Below are 20,987 nucleotides of genomic sequence, written 5' to 3'. Positions count from 1 at the left end.
ACCCGTTCCATTTGTGCTAGATGAACGAACGTCTCTCCACATGCTCAGTTCTGAGAGATAAGTGTGTGTGAAAGCCGTCCTTCACCTAGCTTGTTGGGAACACAAAGTTTCTTTTCAGTTGCAGACTCCACTCCATACATATATATGGGGAGGTACTAGCTCCAACTCGGTTTTACAGTGAAAACTGCAGGAACTTCAAACCGGCACTAGGAAACAGACTGAGAAACCAGAGTAAAAGTTTCCCCTGCAACCCGTTCCCTTTGTGCTAGATGAACGAACGTCTCTCCACATGCTCAGTTCTGAGAGATAAGTGTCTGTGAAAGCCGACCTTCATCTATCTTGTTGGGAACACAAAGTTTCTTTTCAGTTGCAAACTCCACTCCATACATATATATGGGGAGGTACTAGCTCCAACTCGGTTTTACAGTGAAAACTGCAGGAACTTCAAACCGGCACTAGGAAACAGACTGAGAAACCAGAGTAAATGTTTCCCCTGCAAACCGTTCCCTTTGTGCTAGATGAACGAACGTCTCTCCACATGCTCAGTTCTGACAGAAAAATGTGTGTGAAAGCCGCCCTTCACCTAGCTTGTTGGGAACACAAAGTTTCTTTTCAGTTGCAAACTCCACTCCATAAATATATATGCAGAGGTACTAGCTCCAACTCGGTTTACAGTGAAAACTGCAGGAACTTCAAACCGGCACTAGGAAACAGACTGAGAAACAAGAGTAAAAGTTTCTCCTGCAACCCGTTCCCTTTGTGCTAGATGAACGAACGTCTCTCCACATGCTCAGTTCTGAGAGATAAGTGTGTGTGAAATCCGTCCTTCACCTAGCTTGTTGGGAACACAAAGTTTCTTTTCAGTTGCAAACTCCACTCCATACATATATATGGGGAGGTACTAGCTCCAACTCGGTTTTACAGTGAAAACTGCAGGAACTTCAAACCGGCACTAGGAAACAGACTGAGAAACCAGAGTAAAAGTTTCTCCTGCAAACCGTACCATTTGTGCTAGATGAACGAACGTCTCTCCACATGCTCAGTTCTGAGAGATATGCGTGTGTGAAAGCCGTCATTCAACTAGCTTGTTGGGAACACAAAGTTTCTTTTCAGTTGCAAACTCCACTCCATACATATATATGGGGAGGTACTAGCTCCAACTCGGTTTTACAGTGAAAACTGCAGGAACTTCAAACCGGCACTAGGAAACAGACTGAGAAATCAGAGTAAAAGTTTCTCCTGCAACCCGTTCCCTTTGTGCTAGATGAACGAACGTCTCTCCACATGCTCAGTTCTGAGAGATAAGTGTGTGTGAAAGCCGTCCTTCACCTAGCTTGTTGGGAACACAAAGTTTCTTTTCAGTTGCAAACTCCACTCCATACATATATATGGGGAGGTACTAGCTCCAACTCGGTTTTACAGTGAAAAATGCAGGAACTTCAAACCGGCACTAGGAAACAGACTGAGAAACCAGAGTAAAAGTTTCTCCTGCAACCCGTTCCATTTGTGCTAGATGAACGAACGTCTCTCCACATGCTCAGTTCTGAGAGATAAGTGTGTGTGAAAGCCGTCCTTCACCTAGCTTGTTGGGAACACAAAGTTTCTTTTCAGTTGCAGACTCCACTCCATACATATATATGGGGAGGTACTAGCTCCAACTCGGTTTTACAGTGAAAACTGCAGGAACTTCAAACCGGCACTAGGAAACAGACTGAGAAACCAGAGTAAAAGTTTCTCCTGCAACCCGTTCCCTTTGTGCTAGATGAACGAACGTCTCTCCACATGCTCAGTTCTGAGAGATAAGTGTGTGTGAAAGCCGTCCTTCACCTAGCTTGTTGGGAATACAAAGTTTCTTTTCAGTTGCAAACTCCACTCCATATATACATATGGGTAGGGTCTAGCTCAACTCGGTTTTACAGTGAAAACTGCAGGAACTTCAAACCGGCACTAGGAAACAGACTGAGAAACCAGAGTAAAAGTTTCTCCTGCAACCCGTTCCCTTTGTGCTTGATGAAAGAACGTCTCTCCACATGCTCAGTTCTGAGAGATAAGTGTGTGTGAAAGCCGTCCTTCACCTAGCTTGTTGGGAACACAAAGTTTCTTTTCAGTTGCAAACTCCACTCCATACATATATATGGGGAGGTACTAGCTCCAACTCGGTTTTACAGTGAAAACTGCAGGAACTTCAAACCGGCACTAGGGAACAGACTGAGAAACCAGAGTAAATGTTTCTCCTGCAACCCGTTCCCTTTGTGCTAGATGAACGAAAGTCTCTCCAAATGCTCAGTTCTGAGAGATAAGTGTGTGTGAAAGCCGTCCTTCACCTAGCTTGTTGGGAACACAAAGTTTCTTTTCAGTTGCAAACTCCACTCCATACATATATATGGGGAGGTACTAGCACCAACTCGGTTTTACAGTGAAAACTGCAGGAACTTCAAACCGGCACTAGGAAACAGACTGAGAAACCAGAGTAAAAGTTTCTCCTGCAACCCGTTCCCTTTGTGCTAGATGAATGAACGTCTCTCCACATGCTCAGTTCTGAGAGATAAGTGTGTGTGAAACCCGTCCTTCACCTAGCTTGTTGGGAACACAAAGTTTCTTTTCAGTTGCAAACTCCACTCCATATATATATATGGGTAGGGGCTAGCTCCAACTCGGTTTTACAGTGAAAACTGCAGGAACTTCAAACCGGCACTAGGAAACAGACTGAGAAACCAGAGTAAAAGTTTCTCCTGCAACCCGTTCCCTTTGTGCTAGATGAACGAACGTCTCTCCACATGCTCAGTTCTGAGAGATAAGTGTGTGTGAAAGCCGTCCTTCACCTAGCTTGTTGAGAACACAAAGTTTCTTTTCAGTTGCAAACTCCACTCCATACATATATATGGGGAGGTACTAGCTCCAACTCGGTTTTACAGTGAAAACTGCAGGAACTTCAAACCGGCACTAGGAAACAGACTGAGAAACCAGAGTAAAAGTTTCTCCTGCAACCCGTTCCATTTGTGCTAGATGAACGAACGTCTCTCCATATGCTCAGTTCTGAGTGATAAGTGTGTGTGAAAGCCGTCCTTCACCTAGCTTGTTGGGAACACAAAGTTTCTTTTCAGTTGCAAACTCCACTCCATACATATATATGGGGAGGTACTAGCTCCAACTCGGTTTTACAGTGAAAACTGCAGGAACTTCAAACCGGCACTAGGAAACAGACTGAGAATACAGAGTAAAAGTTTCTCCTGCAACCCGTTCCCTTTGTGCCAGATGAACGAACCTCTCTCCACATGCTCAGTTCTGAGAGATAAGTGTGTGTGAAAGCCGTCCTTCACCTAGCTTGTTGGGAACACAAAGTTTCTTTTCAGTTGCAAACTCCACTCCATACATTTATATGGGGAGGTACTAGCTCCAACTCGGTTTTACAGTGAAAACTGCAGGAACTTCAAACCGGCACTAGGAAACAGACTGAGAAACCAGAGTAAAAGTTTCTCCTGCAACCCGTTCCCTTTGTGCTAGATGAATGAACGTCTCTCCACATGCTCAGTTCTGAGAGATAATTGTGTGTGAAACCCGTCCTTCACCTAGCTTGTTGGGAACACAAAGTTTCTTTTCAGTTGCAAACTCCACTCCATATATATATATGGGTAGGGACTAGCTCCAACTCGGTTTTACAGTGAAAACTGCAGGAACTTCAAACCGGCACTAGGAAACAGACTGAGAAACCAGAGTAAAAGTTTCTCCTGCAACCCGTTCCCTTAGTGCTAGATGAACGAACGTCTCTCCGCATGCTCAGTTCTGAGAGATAAGTGTGTGTGAAAGCCGTCCTTCACCTAGCTTGTTGGGAACACAACGTGTCTTTTCAGTTGCAAACTCCACTCCTTACATATATATGGGGAGGTACTAGCTCCAACTCGGTTTTACAGTGAAAACTGCAGGAACTTCAAACCGGCACTAGGAAACAGACTGAGAAACCAGAGTAAATGTTTCCCCTGCAACCCCTTCCCTTTGTGCTAGATGAACGAACGTCTCTCCACATGCTCAGTTCTGAGAGATAAGTGTGTGTGAAAGCTGTCCTTCACCTAGCTTGTTGGGAACACAAAGTTTCTTTTCAGTTGCAAACTCCACTCCATACATATATATGGGGAGGTACTAGCTCCAACTCGGTTTTACAGTGAAAACTGCAGGAACTTCAAACCGGCACTAGGAAACAGACTGAGAAACCAGAGAAAAAGTTTCTCCATCAACACGTTCCTTTTGTGCTAGATGAACGTACGTCTCTCCACATGCTCAGTTCTGAGAGATAAGTGTGTGTGAAAGCCGTACTTCACCTATCTTGTTGGGAACACAAAGTGTCTTTTCAGTGCAAACTCCACTCCTTACATATATATGGGGAGGTACTAGCTTCAAATCGGTTTTACAGTGAAAACTGCAGGAACTTCAAACCGGCACTAGGAAACAGACTGAGAAACCAGAGTAAAAGTTTCCCCTGCAACCCGTTCCCTTTGTGCTAGATGAACGAACGTCTCTCCACATGCTCAGTTCTGAGAGATAAGTGTGTGTGAAAGCCGTCCTTCACCTAGCTTGTTGGGAACACAAAGTTTCTTTTCAGTTGCAAACTCCACTCCATACATTTATATGGGGAGATACTAGCTCCAACTCGGTTTTACAGTGAAAACTGCAGGAACTTCAAACCGGCATTACGAAACAGACTGAGAAACCAGAGTAAAAATTTCTCCTGCAACCCGTTCCTTTTTTTGCTAGATGAACGAACGTCTCTCCACATGCTCAGTTCTGAGAGATAAGTGTGTGTGAAAGCCGTCCTTCACCTAGCTTGTTGAGAACACAAAGTTTCTTTTCAGTTGCAAACTCCACTCCATACATATATATGGGGAGGTACTAGCTCCAACTCGGTTTTACAGTGAAAACTGCAGGAACTTCAAACCGGCACTAGGAAACAGACTGAGAAACCAGAGTAAAAGTTTCTCCTGCAACCCGTTCCATTTGTGCTAGATGAACGAACGTCTCTCCATATGCTCAGTTCTGAGTGATAAGTGTGTGTGAAAGCCGTCCTTCACCTAGCTTGTTGGGAACACAAAGTTTCTTTTCAGTTGCAAACTCCACTCCATACATATATATGGGGTGGTACTAGCTCCAAATCGGTTTTACAGTGAAAACTGCAGGAACTTCAAACCGGCACTAGGAAACAGACTGAGAAACCAGAGTAAAATTTTCTCCTGCAACCCGTTCCCTTTGTGCTAGATGAACGAACGTCTCTCCACATGCTCAGTTCTGAGAGATAAGTGTGTGTGAAAGCCGTCCTTCACCTAGCTTGTTGGGAACACAAAGTTTCTTTTCAGTTGCAAACTCCACTCCATACATTTATATGGGGAGGTACTAGCTCCAACTCGGTTTTACAGTGAAAACTGCAGGAACTTCAAACCGGCACTAGGAAACAGACTGAGAAACCAGAGTAAAAGTTTCTCCTGCAACCCGTTCCCTTTGTGCTAGATGAATGAACGTCTCTCCACATGCTCAGTTCTGAGAGATAATTGTGTGTGAAACCCGTCCTTCACCTAGCTTGTTGGGAACACAAAGTTTCTTTTCAGTTGCAAACTCCACTCCATATATATATATGGGTAGGGACTAGCTCCAACTCGGTTTTACAGTGAAAACTGCAGGAACTTCAAACCGGCACTAGGAAACAGACTGAGAAACCAGAGTAAAAGTTTCTCCTGCAACCCGTTCCCTTAGTGCTAGATGAACGAACGTCTCTCCGCATGCTCAGTTCTGAGAGATAAGTGTGTGTGAAAGCCGTCCTTCACCTATCTTGTTGGGAACACAACGTGTCTTTTCAGTTGCAAACTCCACTCCTTACATATATATGGGGAGGTACTAGCTCCAACTGGGTTTTACAGTGAAAACTGCAGGAACTTCAAACCGGCACTAGGAAACAGACTGAGAAACCAGAGTAAAAGTTTCTCCTGCAACCCGTTCCCTTTGTGCTAGATGAACGAACGTCTCTCCACATGCTCAGTTCTGAGAGATAAGTGTGTGTGAAAGCCGTCCTTCACATAGCTTGTTGGGAACACAAAGTTTCTTTTCAGTTGCAAACTCCACTCCATAAATTTATATGGGGAGATACTAGCTCCAACTCGGATTTACAGTGAAAACTGCAGGAACTTCAAAACGGCACTACGAAACAGACTGAGAAACCAGAGTAAATGTTTCCCCTGCAACCCGTTCCCTTTGTGCTAGATGAACGAACGTCTCTCCACATGCTCAGTTCTGAGAGATAATTGTGTGTGAAAGCCGTCCTTCACCTAGCTTGTTGAGAACACAAAGTTTCTTTTCAGTTGCAAACTCCAATCCATACATATATATGGGGAGGTACTAGCTCCAACTCGGTTTTACAGTGAAAACTGCAGGAACTTCAAACCGGCACTAGGAAACAGACTGAGAAACCAGAGTAAAAGTTTCTCCTGCAACCCGTTCCCTTTGTGCTAGATGAACGAACGTCTCTCCATATGCTCAGTTCTGAGTGATAAGTGTGTGTGAAAGCCGTCCTTCACCTAGCTTGTTGGGAACACAAAGTTTCTTTTCAGTTGCAAACTCCACTCCATACATATATATGGGGAGGTACTAGCTCCAACTCGGTTTTACAGTGAAAACTGCAGGAACTTCAAACCGGCACTAGGAAACAGACTGAGAAACCAGAGTAAAAGTTTCTCCTGCAACCCGTTCCCTTTGTGCTAGATGAACGAACGTCTCTCCACATGCTCAGTTCTGAGAGATAAGTGTGTGTGAAAGCCGTCCTGCACCTAGCTTGTTGGGAACACAAAGTTTCTTTTCAGTTGCAAACTCCATTCCATACATTTATATGGGGAGGTTCTAGCTCCAACTCGGTTTTACAGTGAAAACTGCAGGAACTTCAAACCGGCACTAGGAAACAGACTGAGAAACCAGAGTAAAAGTTTCTCCTGCAACCCGTTCCCTTTGTGCTAGATGAACGAACGTCTCTCCACATGCTCAGTTCTGAGAGATAAGTGTGTGTGAAAGCCGTCCTTCACGTAGCTTGTTGGGAACACAAAGTTTCTTTTCAGTTGCAAACTCCACTCCATACATATATATGGGGAGGTACTAGCTCCAACTCGGTTTTACAGTGAAAACTGCAGGAACTTCAAACCGGCACTAGGAAACAGACTGAGAAACCAGAGTAAAAGTTTCTCCTTCAACCCGTTCCCTTTGTGCTAAATGAACGAACGTCTCTCCACATGCTCAGTTCTGAGAGATAAGTGTGTGTGAAAGCCGTCCTTCACCTAGCTTGATGGGAACACAAAGTTTCTTTTCAGTTGCAAACTCCACTCCATACATATATATGGGGAGGTACTAGCTCCAACTCGGTTTTACAGTGAAAACTGCAGGAACTTCAAACTGGCACTAGGAAACAGACTGAGAAACCAGAGTAAAAGTTTCTCCTGCAACCCGTTCCCTTTGTGCTAGATGAACGAACGTCTCTCCACATGCTCAGTTCTGAGAGTTAAGTGTGTGTGAAAGCCGTCCTTCATCTATCTTGTTGGGAACACAAAGTTTCTTTTCAGTTGCAAACTCCACTCCATACATATATATGGGGAGGTACTAGCTCCAACTCGGTTTTACAGTGAAAACTGCAGGAACTTCAAACCGGCACTAGGAAACAGACTGAGAAACCAGAGTAAAGTTTCTCCTGCAAACCGTTCCCTTTGTGCTAGATGAACGAACGTCTCTCCACATGCTCAGTTCTGAGAGATATGTGTGTGTGAAAGCCGTCATTCAACTAGCTTGTTGGGAACACAAAGTTTCTTTTCAGTTGCAAACTCCACTCCATACATATATATGGGGAGGTACTAGCTCCAACTCGGTTTTACAGTGAAAACTGCAGGAACTTCAAACCGGCACTAGGAAACAGACTGAGAAACCAGAGTAAAAGTTTCTCCTGCAACCCGTTCCCTTTGTGCTAGATGAACGAACGTCTCTCCACATGCTCAGTTCTGAGAGATAAGTGTGTGTGAAAGCCGTCCTTCACCTAGCTTGTTGGGAACACAAAGTTTCTTTTCAGTTGCAAACTCCACTCCATACATATATATGGGGAGGTACTAGCTCCAACTCGGTTTTACAGTGAAAACTGCAGGAACTTCAAACCGGCACTAGGAAACAGACTGAGAAACCAGAGTAAAAGTTTCTCCTGCAACCCGTTCCCTTTGTGCTAGATGAACGAACGTCTCTCCACATGCTCATTTCTGAGAGATAAGTGTGTGTGAAAGCCGTCCTTCACCTAGCTTGTTGGGAATACAAAGTTTCTTTTCAGTTGCAAACTCCACTCCATATATATATATGGGTAGGTACTAGCTCCAACTCGGTTTTACAGTGAAAACTGCAGGAACTTCAAACCGGCACTAGGAAACAGACTGAGAAACCAGAGTAAAAGTTTCTCCTGCAACCAGTTCCCTTTGTGCTTGATGAAAGAACGTCTCTCCACATGCTCAGTTCTGAGAGATAAGTGTGTGTGAAAGCCGTCCTTCACCTAGCTTGTTGGGAACACAAAGTTTCTTTTCAGTTGCAAACTCCACTCCATACATATATATGGGGAGGTACTAGCTCCAACTCGGTTTTACAGTGAAAACTGCAGGAACTTCAAACCGGCACTAGGAAACAGACTGAGAAACCAGAGTAAAAGTTTCTCCTGCAACCCGTTCCCTTTGTGCTAGATGAACGAAAATCTCTCCAAATGCTCAGTTCTGAGAGATAAGTGTGTGTGAAAGCCGTCCTTCACCTAGCTTGTTGGGAACACAAAGTGTCTTTTCAGTTGCAAACTCTACTCCATATATATATATGGGGATGTACTAGTCCAACTCGGTTTTACAGTGAAAACTGCAGGAACTTCAAACCGGCACTAGGAAACAGACTGAGAAACCAGAGTAAAAGTTTCTCCTGCAACCCGTTCCCTTTGTGCTAGATGACCGAACGTCTCTCCACATGCTCAGTTCTGAGAGATAAGTGTGTGTGAAAGCCGTCCTTCACCTAGCTTGTTGGGAACACAAAGTTTCTTTTCAGTTGCAAACTCCACTCCATACATATATATGGGGAGGTACTAGCTCTAACTCGGTTATACAGTGAAAGCTGCAGGAACTTCAAACCGGCACTAGGAAACAGACTGAGAAACCAGAGTAAAAGTTTCTCCTGAAACCCGTTCCCTTTGTGCTAGATGAACGAACGTCTCTCCACATGCTCAGTTCTGAGAGATAAGTGTGTGTGAAAGCCGTCCTTCACCTAGCTTGTTGGGAACACAAAGTTTCTTTTCAGTTGCAAACTCCACTCCATACATATATATGGGGAGGTACTAGCTCCAACTCGGTTTTACAGTGAAAACTGCAGGAACTTCAAACAGGCACTAGGAAACAGACTGAGAAACCAGAGTAAAAGATTCTCCTGCAACCCGTTCCCTTTGTGCTAGATGAAGGAACGTCTCTCCACATGCGCAGTTCTGAGAGATAAGTGTGTGTGAAAGCCGTTGTTCACCTAGCTTGTTGGGAACACAAAGTTTCTTTTCAGTTGCAAACTCCACTCCATACATATATATGGGGAGGTACTAGCTCCAACTCGGTTTTACAGTGAAAACTGCAGGAACTTCAAACCGGCACTAGGAAACAGACTGAGAAACCAGAGTAAAAGTTTCTCCTGCAAACGGTTCCCTTTGTGCTAGATGAACGAACGTCTCTCCACATGCTCAGTTCTGAGAGATATGTGTGTGTGAAAGCCGTCAATCAACTAGCTTGTTGGGAACACAAAGTTTCTTTTCAGTTGCAAACTCCACTCCATACATATATATGGGTGGTGCTAGCTCCAACTCGGTTTTACAGTGAAAACTGCAGGAGCTTCAAACCGGCACTAGGAAACAGACTGAGAAACCAGAGTAATAGTTTCTCCTGCAAACCGTTCCCTTTGTGCTAGATGAACGAACGTCTCTCCACATGCTCAGTTCTGAGAGATAAGTGTGTGTGAAAGCCGTCCTTCACCTAGCTTGTTGGGAACACAAAGTTTCTTTTCAGTTGCAAACTCCACTCCATACATATATATGGGGAGGTACTAGCTCCAACTCGGTTTTACAGTGAAAACTGCAGGAACTTCAAACCGGCACTAGGAAACAGACTGAGAAACCAGAGTAAAAGTTTCTCCGGCAACCCGTTCCCTTTGTGCTAGATGAACGAACGTCTCTCCACATGCTCAGTTCTGAGAGATAAGTGTGTGTGAAAGCCGTCCTTCACCTAGCTTGTTGGTAACACAAAGTTTCTTTTCAATTGCAAACTCTACTCCATATATATATATGGGGATGTACTAGCTCCAACTCGGTTTTACAGTGAAAACTGCAGGAACTTCAAACCGGCACTAGGAAACAGACTGAGAAACCAGAGTAAAAGTTTCTCCTGCAACCCGTTCCCTTTGTGCTAGATGAACGAACGTCTCTCCACATGCTCAGTTCTGAGAGATAAGTTTGTGTGAAAGCCGTCCTTCACCTAGCTTGTTGGGAACACAAAGTTTCTTTTCAGTTGCAAACTCCACTCCATACATATATATGGGGAGGTACTAGCTCCAACTCGGTTTTACAGTGAAAACTGCAGGAACTTCAAACCGGCACTAGGAAACAGACTGAGAAACCAGAGTAAAAGATTCTCCTGCAACCCGTTCCCTTTGTGCTAGATGAAGGAACGTCTCTCCACATGCGCAGTTCTGAGAGATAAGTGTGTGTGAAAGCCGTCCTTCACCTAGCTTGTTGGGAACACAAAGTTTCTTTTCAGTTGCAAACTCCACTCCATACATATATATGGGGAGGTACTAGCTCCAACTCGGTTTTACAGTGAAAACTGCAGGAACTTCAAACCGGCACTAGGAAACAGACTGAGAAACCAGAGTAAAAGTTCCTCCTGCAACCCGTTCCCTTTGTGCTAGATGAACGAACGTCTCTCCACATGCTCATTTCTGAGAGATAAGTGTGTGTGAAAGCCGTCCTTCACCTAGCTTGTTGGGAATACAAAGTTTCTTTTCAGTTGCAAACTCCACTCCATATATATATATGGGTAGGAACTAGCTACAACTCGGTTTTACAGTGAAAACTGCAGGAACTTCAAACCGGCACTAGGAAACAGACTGAGAAACCAGAGTAAAAGTTTCTCCTGCAACCCATTCCATTTGTGCTTGATGAACGAACGTCTCTCCACATCCTCAGTTCTGAGAGATACGTGTGTGTGAAAGCCGTCCTTCACCTAGCTTGTTGGGAACACAAAGTTTCTTTTCAGTTGCAAACTCCACTCCATACATATATATGGGGAGGTACTAGCTCCAACTCGGTTTTACAGTGAAAACTGCAGGAACTTCAAACCGGCACTAGGAAACAGAATGAGAAACCAGAATAAAAGTTTCTCCTCCAACCCGTTCAGTTTGTGCTAGATGACTGAAAGTCTCTCCACATGCTCAGTTTGAGAGATAAGTGTGTGTGAAAGCCGTCCTTCACCTAGCTTGTTGGGAACACAAAGTTTCTTTTCAGTTGCAAACTCCACTCCATACATATATATGGGGAGGTACTAGCTCCAACTCGGTTTTACAGTGAAAACTGCAGGAACTTCAAACCGGCACTAGGAAACAGACTGAGAAACCAGAGTAAATGTTTCCCCTGCAACCCGTTCCCTTTGTGCTAGATGAACGAAAGTCTCTCCAAATGCTCAGTTCTGAGAGATAAGTGTGTGTGAAAGCCGTCCTTCACCTAGCTTGTTGGGAACACAAAGTTTCTTTTCAGTTGCAAACTCCACTCCATATATATATATGGGGAGGTACAAGCTCCAACTCGGTTTTACAGTGAAAACTGCAGGAACTTCAAACCGGCACTAGGAAACAGACTGAGAAACCAGAATAAAAGTTTCTCCTGCAACCCGTTCCATTTGTGCTAGATGACCGAACGTCTCTCCACATGCTCATTTCTGAGAGATAAGTGTGTGTGAAAGCCGTCTTTCACCTAGCTTGTTGGGAACACAAAGTTTCTTTTCAGTTGCAAACTCCACTCCATACATATATATGGGGAGGTACAAGCTCCAACTCGGTTTTACAGTGAAAACTGCAGGAACTTCAAACCGGCACTAGGAAACAGACTGAGAAACCAGAGTAAAAGTTTCCCCTGCAACCCGTTCCCTTTGTGCTAGATGAACGATCGTCTCTCCACATGCTCAGTTCTGAGAGATAAGTGTGTGTGAAAGCCGTCCTTCACCTAGCTTGTAGGGAACACAAAGTTTCTTTTCAGTTGCAAACTCCACTCCATACATATATATGGGGAGGTACTAGCTCCAACTCGGTTTTACAGTGAAAACTGCAGGAACTTCAAACCGGCACTAGGAAACAGACTGAGAAACCAGAGTAAAAGATTCTCCTGCAACCCGTTCCCTTTGTGCTAGATGAAGGAACGTCTCTCCACATGCGCAGTTCTGAGAGATAAGTGTGTGTGAAAGCCGTCGTTCACCTAGCTTGTTGGGAACACAAAGTTTCTTTTCAGTTGCAAACTCCACTCCATACATATATATGGGGAGGTACTAGCTCCAACTCGGTTTTACAGTGAAAACTGCAGGAACTTCAAACCGGCACTAGGAAACAGACTGAGAAACCAGAGTAAAAGTTTCTCCTGCAAACGGTTCCCTTTGTGCTAGATGAACGAACGTCTCTCCACATGCTCAGTTCTGAGAGATATGTGTGTGTGAAAGCCGTCATTCAACTAGCTTGTTGGGAACACAAAGTTTCTTTTCAGTTGCAAACTCCACTCCATACATATATATGGGTGGTACTAGCTCCAACTCGGTTTTACAGTGAAAACTGCAGGAGCTTCAAACCGGCACTAGGAAACAGACTGAGAAACCAGAGTAATAGTTTCTCCTGCAAACCGTTCCCTTTGTGCTAGATGAACGAACGTCTCTCCACATGCTCAGTTCTGAGAGATAAGTGTGTGTGAAAGCCGTCCTTCACCTAGCTTGTTGGGAACACAAAGTTTCTTTTCAGTTGAAAACTCCACTCCATACATATATATGGGGAGGTACTAGCTCCAACTCGGTTTTACAGTGAAAACTGCAGGAACTTCAAACCGGCACTAGGAAACAGACTGAGAAACCAGAGTAAAAGTTTCTCCGGCAACCCGTTCCCTTTGTGCTAGATGAACGAACGTCTCTCCACATGCTCAGTTCTGAGAGATAAGTGTGTGTGAAAGCCGTCCTTCACCTAGCTTGTTGGGAACACAAAGTTTCTTTTCAGTTGCAAACTCTACTCCATATATATATATGGGGATGTACTAGCTCCAACTCGGTTTTACAGTGAAAACTGCAGGAACTTCAAACCGGCACTAGGAAACAGACTGAGAAACCAGAGTAAAAGTTTCTCCTGCAACCCGTTCCCTTTGTGCTAGATGACCGAACGTCTCTCCACATGCTCAGTTCTGAGTGATAAGTGTGTGTGAAAGCCGTCATTCACCTAGCTTGTTGGGAACACAAAGTTTCTTTTCAGTTGCAAACTCCACTCCATACATATATATGGGGAGGTACTAGCTCCAACTCGGTTTTACAGTGAAAACTGCAGGAACTTCAAACCGGCACTAGGAAACAGACTGAGAAACCAGAGAAAAAGATTCTCCTGCAACCCGTTCCCTTTGTGCTAGATGAAGGAACGTCTCTCCACATGCGCAGTTCTGAGAGATAAGTGTGTGTGAAAGCCGTCCTTCAACTAGCTTGTTGGGAACACAAAGTTTCTTTTCAGTTGCAAACTCCACTCCATACATATATATGGGGAGGTACTAGCTCCAACTCGGTTTTACAGTGAAAACTGCAGGAACTTCAAACCGGCACTAGGAAACAGACTGAGAAACCAGAGTAAAAGTTTCTCCTGCAACCCGTTCCCTTTGTGCTAGATGAACGAACGTCTCTCCACATGCTCATTTCTGAGAGATAAGTGTGTGTGAAAGCCGTCCTTCACCTAGCTTGTTGGGAATACAAAGTTTCTTTTCAGTTGCAAACTCCACTCCATATATATATATGGGTAGGAACTAGCTACAACTCGGTTTTACAGTAAAAACTGCAGGAACTTCAAACCGGCACTAGGAAACAGACTGAGAAACCAGAGTAAAAGTTTCCCCTGCAACCCGTTCCATTTGTGCTTGATGAACGAACGTCTCTCCACATCCTCAGTTCTGAGAGATACGTGTGTGTGAAAGCCGTCCTTCACCTAGCTTGTTGGGAACACAAAGTTTCTTTTCAGTTGCAAACTCCACTCCATACATATATATGGGGAGGTACTAGCTCCAACTCGGTTTTACAGTGAAAACTGCAGGAACTTCAAACCGGCACTAGGAAACAGAATGAGAAACCAGAATAAAAGTTTCTCCTCCAACCCGTTCAGTTTGTGCTAGATGACTGAAAGTCTCTCCACATGCTCAGTTTGAGAGATAAGTGTGTGTGAAAGCCGTCCTTCACCTAGCTTGTTGGGAACACAAAGTTTCTTTTCAGTTGCAAACTCCACTCCATACATATATATGGGGAGGTACTAGCTCCAACTCGGTTTTACAGTGAAAACTGCAGGAACTTCAAACCGGCACTAGGAAACAGACTGAGAAACCAGAGTAAATGTTTCCCCTGCAACCCGTTCCCTTTGTGCTAGATGAACGAAAGTCTCTCCAAATGCTCAGTTCTGAGAGATAAGTGTGTGTGAAAGCCGTCCTTCACCTAGCTTGTTGGGAACACAAAGTTTCTTTTCAGTTGCAAACTCCACTCCATATATATATATGGGGAGGTACAAGCTCCAACTCGGTTTTACAGTGAAAACTGCAGGAACTTCAAACCGGCACTAGGAAACAGACTGAGAAACCAGAATAAAAGTTTCTCCTGCAACCCGTTCCATTTGTGCTAGATGACCGAACGTCTCTCCACATGCTCAGTTCTGAGAGATAAGTGTGTGTGAAAGCCGTCTTTCACCTAGCTTGTTGGGAACACAAAGTTTCTTTTCAGTTGCAAACTCCACTCGATACATATATATGGGGAGGTACAAGCTCCAACTCTGTTTTACAGTGAAAACTGCAGGAACTTCAAACCGGCACTAGGAAACAGACTGAGAAACCAGAGTAAAAGTTTCCCCTGCAACCCGTTCCCTTTGTGCTAGATGAACGATCGTCTCTCCACATGCTCAGTTCTGAGAGATAAGTGTGTGTGAAACCCGTCCTTCACTTAGCTTGTTGGGAACACAAAGATTCTTTTCAGTTGCAAACTCCACTCCATATATACATATGGGTAGGGAATAGCTCCAACTCGGTTTTACAGTGAAAACTGCAGGAATTTCAAACTGGCACTAGGAAACAGACTGAGAAACCAGAGTAAAAGTTTCTCCTGCAACCCGTTCCCTTAGTGCTAGATGAACGAACGTCTCTCCGCATGCTCAGTTCTGAGAGATAAGTGTGTGTGAAAGCCGTCCTTCACCTATCTTGTTGGGAACACAACGTGTCTTTTCAGTTGCAAACTCCACTCCTTACATATATATGGGGAGGTACTAGCTCCAACTCGGTTTTACAGTGAAAACTGCAGGAACTTCAAACCGGCACTAGGAAACAGACTGAGAAACCAGAGTAAAAGTTTCTCCTGCAACCCGTTCCCTTTGTGCTAGATGAACGAACGTCTCTCCACATGCTCAGTTCTGAGAGATAAGTGTGTGTGAAAGCCGTCCTTCACATAGCTTGTTGGGAACACAAAGTTTCTTTTCAGTTGCAAACTCCACTCCATAAATTTATATGGGGAGATACTAGCTCCAACTCGGTTTTACAGTGAAAACTGCAGGAACTTCAAACCGGCACTACGAAACAGACTGAGAAACCAGAGTAAATGTTTCCCCTGCAACCCGTTCCCTTTGTGCTAGATGAACGAACGTCTCTCCACATGCTCAGTTCTGAGAGATAATTGTGTGTGAAAGCCGTCCTTCACCTAGCTTGTTGAGAACACAAAGTTTCTTTTCAGTTGCAAACTCCAATCCATAAATATATATGGGGAGGTACTAGCTCCAACTCGGTTTTACAGTGAAAACTGCAGGAACTTCAAACCGGCACTAGGAAACAGACTGAGAAACCAGAGTAAAAGTTTCTCCTGCAACCCGTTCCCTTTGTGCTAGATGAACGAACGTCTCTCCATATGCTCAGTTCTGAGTGATAAGTGTGTGTGAAAGCCGTCCTTCACCTAGCTTGTTGGGAACACAAAGTTTCTTTTCAGTTGCAAACTCCACTCCATACATATATATGGGGAGGTACTAGCTCCAACTCGGTTTTACAGTGAAAACTGCAGGAACTTCAAACCGGCACTAGGAAACAGACTGAGAAACCAGAGTAAAAGTTTCTCCTGAAACCCGTTCCCTTTGTGCTAGATGAACGAACGTCTCTCCACATGCTCAGTTCTGAGAGATAAGTGTGTGTGAAAGCCGTCCTGCACCTAGCTTGTTGGGAACACAAAGTTTCTTTTCAGTTGCAAACTCCATTCCATACATTTATATGGGGAGGTTCTAGCTCCAACTCGGTTTTACAGTGAAAACTGCAGGAACTTCAAACCGGCACTAGGAAACAGACTGAGAAACCAGAGTAAAAGTTTCTCCTGCAACCCGTTCCCTTTGTGCTAGATGAACGAACGTCTCTCCACATGCTCAGTTCTGAGAGATAAGTGTGTGTGAAAGCCGTCCTTCACGTAGCTTGTTGGGAACACAAAGTTTCTTTTCAGTTGCAAACTCCACTCCATACATATATATGGGGAGGTACTAGCTCCAACTCGGTTTTACAGTGAAAACTGCAGGAACTTCAAACCGGCACTAGGAAACAGACTGAGAAATCAGAGTAAAAGTTTCTCCTTCAACCCGTTCCCTTTGTGCTAAATGAACGAACGTCTCTCCACATGCTCAGTTCTGAGAGATAAGTGTGTGTGAAAGCCGTCCTTCACCTAGCTTGATGGGAACACAAAGTTTCTTTTCAGTTGCAAACTCCACTCCATACATATATATGGGGAGGTACTAGCTCCAACTCGGTTTTACAGTGAAAACTGCAGGAACTTCAAACTGGCACTAGGAAACAGACTGAGAAACCAGAGTAAAAGTTTCTCCTGCAACCCGTTCCCTTTGTGCTAGATGAACGAACGTCTCTCCACATGCTCAGTTCTGAGAGATAAGTGTGTGTGAAAGCCGTCCTTCACCTAGCTTGTTGGGAACACAAAGTTTCTTTTCAGTTGCAAACTCCACTCCATACATATATATGGGGAGGTACTAGCTCCAACTCGGTTTTACAGTGAAAACTGCAGGAACTTCAAACCGGCACTAGGAAACAGACTGAGAAACCAGAGTAAAAGTTTCTCCTGCAACCCGTTCCCTTTGTGCTAGATGACCGAACGTCTCTCCACATGCTCAGTTCTGAGAGATAAGTGTGTGTGAAAGCCGTCCTTCACCTAGCTTGTTGGGAACACAAAGTTTCTTTTCAGTTGCAAACTCCACTCCATACATATATATGGGGAGGTACTAGCTCTAACTCGGTTTTACAGTGAAAGCTGCAGGAACTTCAAACCGGCACTAGGAAACAGACTGAGAAACCAGAGTAAAAGTTTCTCCTGAAACCCGTTCCCTTTGTGCTAGATGAACGAACGTCTCTCCACATGCTCAGTTCTGAGAGATAAGTGTGTGTGAAAGCCGTCCTTCACCTAGCTTGTTGGGAACACAAAGTTTCTTTTCAGTTGCAAACTCCACTCCATACATATATATGGGGAGGTACTAGCTCCAACTCGGTTTTACAGTGAAAACTGCAGGAACTTCAAACAGGCACTAGGAAACAGACTGAGAAACCAGAGTAAAAGATTCTCCTGCAACCCGTTCCCTTTGTGCTAGATGAAGGAACGTCTCTCCACATGCGCAGTTCTGAGAGATAAGTGTGTGTGAAAGCCGTCGTTCACCTAGCTTGTTGGGAACACAAAGTTTCTTTTCAGTTGCAAACTCCACTCCATACATATATATGGGGAGGTACTAGCTCCAACTCGGTTTTACAGTGAAAACTGCAGGAACTTCAAACCGGCACTAGGAAACAGACTGAGAAACCAGAGTAAAAGTTTCTCCTGCAAACGGTTCCCTTTGTGCTAGATGAACGAACGTCTCTCCACATGCTCAGTTCTGAGAGATATGTGTGTGTGAAAGCCGTCATTCAACTAGCTTGTTGGGAACACAAAGTTTCTTTTCAGTTGCAAACTCCACTCCATACATATATATGGGTGGTACTAGCTCCAACTCGGTTTTACAGTGAAAACTGCAGGAGCTTCAAACCGGCACTAGGAAACAGACTGAGAAACCAGAGTAATAGTTTCCCCTGCAAACCGTTCCCTTTGTGCTAGATGAACGAACGTCTCTCCACATGCTCAGTTCTGAGAGATAAGTGTGTGTGAAAGCCGTCCTTCACCTAGCTTGTTGGGAACACAAAGTTTCTTTTCAGTTGCAAACTCCACTCCATACATATATATGGGGAGGTACTAGCTCCAACTCGGTTTTACAGTGAAAACTGCAGGAACTTCAAACCGGCACTAGGAAACAGACTGAGAAACCAGAGTAAAAGTTTCTCCGGCAACCCGTTCCCTTTGTGCTAGATGAACGAACGTCTCTCCACATGCTCAGTTCTGAGAGATAAGTGTGTGTGAAAGCCGTCCTTCACCTAGCTTGTTGGGAACACAAAGTTTCTTTTCAGTTGCAAACTCCACTCCATATATATATATGGGGAGGTACTAGCTCCAACTCGGTTTTACAGTGAAAACTGCAGGAACTTCAAACCGGCACTAGGAAACAGACTGAGAAACCAGAGTAAAAGTTTCTCCGGCAACCCGTTCCCTTTGTGCTAGATGAACGAACGTCTCTCCACATGCTCAGTTCTGAGAGATAAGTGTGTGTGAAAGCCGTCCTTCACCTAGCTTGTTGGGAACACAAAGTTTCTTTTCAGTTGCAAACTCTACTCCATATATATATATGGGGATGTACTAGCTCCAACTCGGTTTTACAGTGAAAACTGCAGGAACTTCAAACCGGCACTAGGAAACAGACTGAGAAACCAGAGTAAAAGTTTCTCCTGCAACCCGTTCCCTTTGTGCTAGATGAAGGAACGTCTCTCCACATGCGAAGTTCTGAGAGATAATTGTGTGTGAAAGCCGTCCTTCACCTAGCTTGTTGGGAACACAAAGTTTCTTTTCAGTTGCAAACTCCACTCCATACATATATATGGGGAGGTACTAGCTCCAACTCGGTTTTACAGTGAAAACTGCAGGAACTTCAAACCGGCACTAGGAAACAGACTGAGAAACCAGAGTAAAAGTTTCTCCGGCAACCCGTTCCCTTTGTGCTAGATGAACGAACGTCTCTCCACATGCTCAGTTCTGAGAGATAAGTGTGTGTGAAAGCCGTCCTTCACCTAGCTTGTTGGTAACACAAAGTTTCTTTTCAGTTGCAAACTCTACTCCATATATATATATGGGGATGTACTAGCTCCAACTCGGTTTTACAGTGAAAACTGCAGGAACTTCAAACCGGCACTAGGAAACAGACTGAGAAACCAGAGTAAAAGTTTCTCCTGCAACCCGTTCCCTTTGTGCTAGATGACCGAACGTCTCTCCACATGCTCAGTTCTGAGAGATAAGTTTGTGTGAAAGCCGTCCTTCACCTAGCTTGTTGGGAACACAAAGTTTCTTTTCAGTTGCAAACTCCACTCCATACATATATATGGGGAGGTACTAGCTCCAACTCGGTTTTACAGTGAAAACTGCAGGAACTTCAAACCGGCACTAGGAAACAGACTGAGAAACCAGAGTAAAAGATTCTCCTGCAACCCGTTCCCTTTGTGCTAGATGAAGGAACGTCTCTCCACATGCGCAGTTCTGAGAGATAAGTGTGTGTGAAAGCCGTCCTTCACCTAGCTTGTTGGGAACACAAAGTTTCTTTTCAGTTGCAAACTCCACTCCATACATATATATGGGGAGGTACTAGCTCCAACTCGGTTTTACAGTGAAAACTGCAGGAACTTCAAACCGGCACTAGGAAACAGACTGAGAAACCAGAGTAAAAGTTTCTCCTGCAACCCGTTCCCTTTGTGCTAGATGAACGAACGTCTCTCCACATGCTCATTTCTGAGAGATAAGTGTGTGTGAAAGCCGTCCTTCACCTAGCTTGTTGGGAATACAAAGTTTCTTTTCAGTTGCAAACTCCACTCCATATATATATATGGGTAGGAACTAGCTACAACTCGGTTTTACAGTGAAAACTGCAGGAACTTCAAACCGGCACTAGGAAACAGACTGAGAAACCAGAGTAAAAGTTTCTCCTGCAACCCGTTCCATTTGTGCTTGATGAACGAACGTCTCTCCACATCCTCAGTTCTGAGAGATACGTGTGTGTGAAAGCCGTCCTTCACCTAGCTTGTTGGGAACACAAAGTTTCTTTTCAGTTGCAAACTCCACTCCATACATATATATGGGGAGGTACTAGCTCCAACTCGGTTTTACAGTGAAAACTGCAGGAACTTCAAACCGGCACTAGGAAACAGAATGAGAAACCAGAATAAAAGTTTCTCCTCCAACCCGTTCAGTTTGTGCTAGATGACTGAAAGTCTCTCCACATGCTCAGTTTGAGAGATAAGTGTGTGTGAAAGCCGTCCTTCACCTAGCTTGTTGGGAACACAAAGTTTCTTTTCAGTTGCAAACTCCACTCCATACATATATATGGGGAGGTACTAGCTCCAACTCGGTTTTACAGTGAAAACTGCAGGAACTTCAAACCGGCACTAGGAAACAGACTGAGAAACCAGAGTAAATGTTTCCCCTGCAACCCGTTCCCTTTGTGCTAGATGAACGAAAGTCTCTCCAAATGCTCAGTTCTGAGAGATAAGTGTGTGTGAAAGCCGTCCT

This window comes from Camelus bactrianus, unplaced genomic scaffold (genome assembly GCF_048773025.1).
Source record: "Camelus bactrianus isolate YW-2024 breed Bactrian camel unplaced genomic scaffold, ASM4877302v1 HiC_scaffold_30, whole genome shotgun sequence".
Classification (NCBI taxonomy): Eukaryota; Metazoa; Chordata; class Mammalia; order Artiodactyla; family Camelidae; genus Camelus; species Camelus bactrianus.
This window is presented reverse-complemented; position numbering follows the sequence as displayed.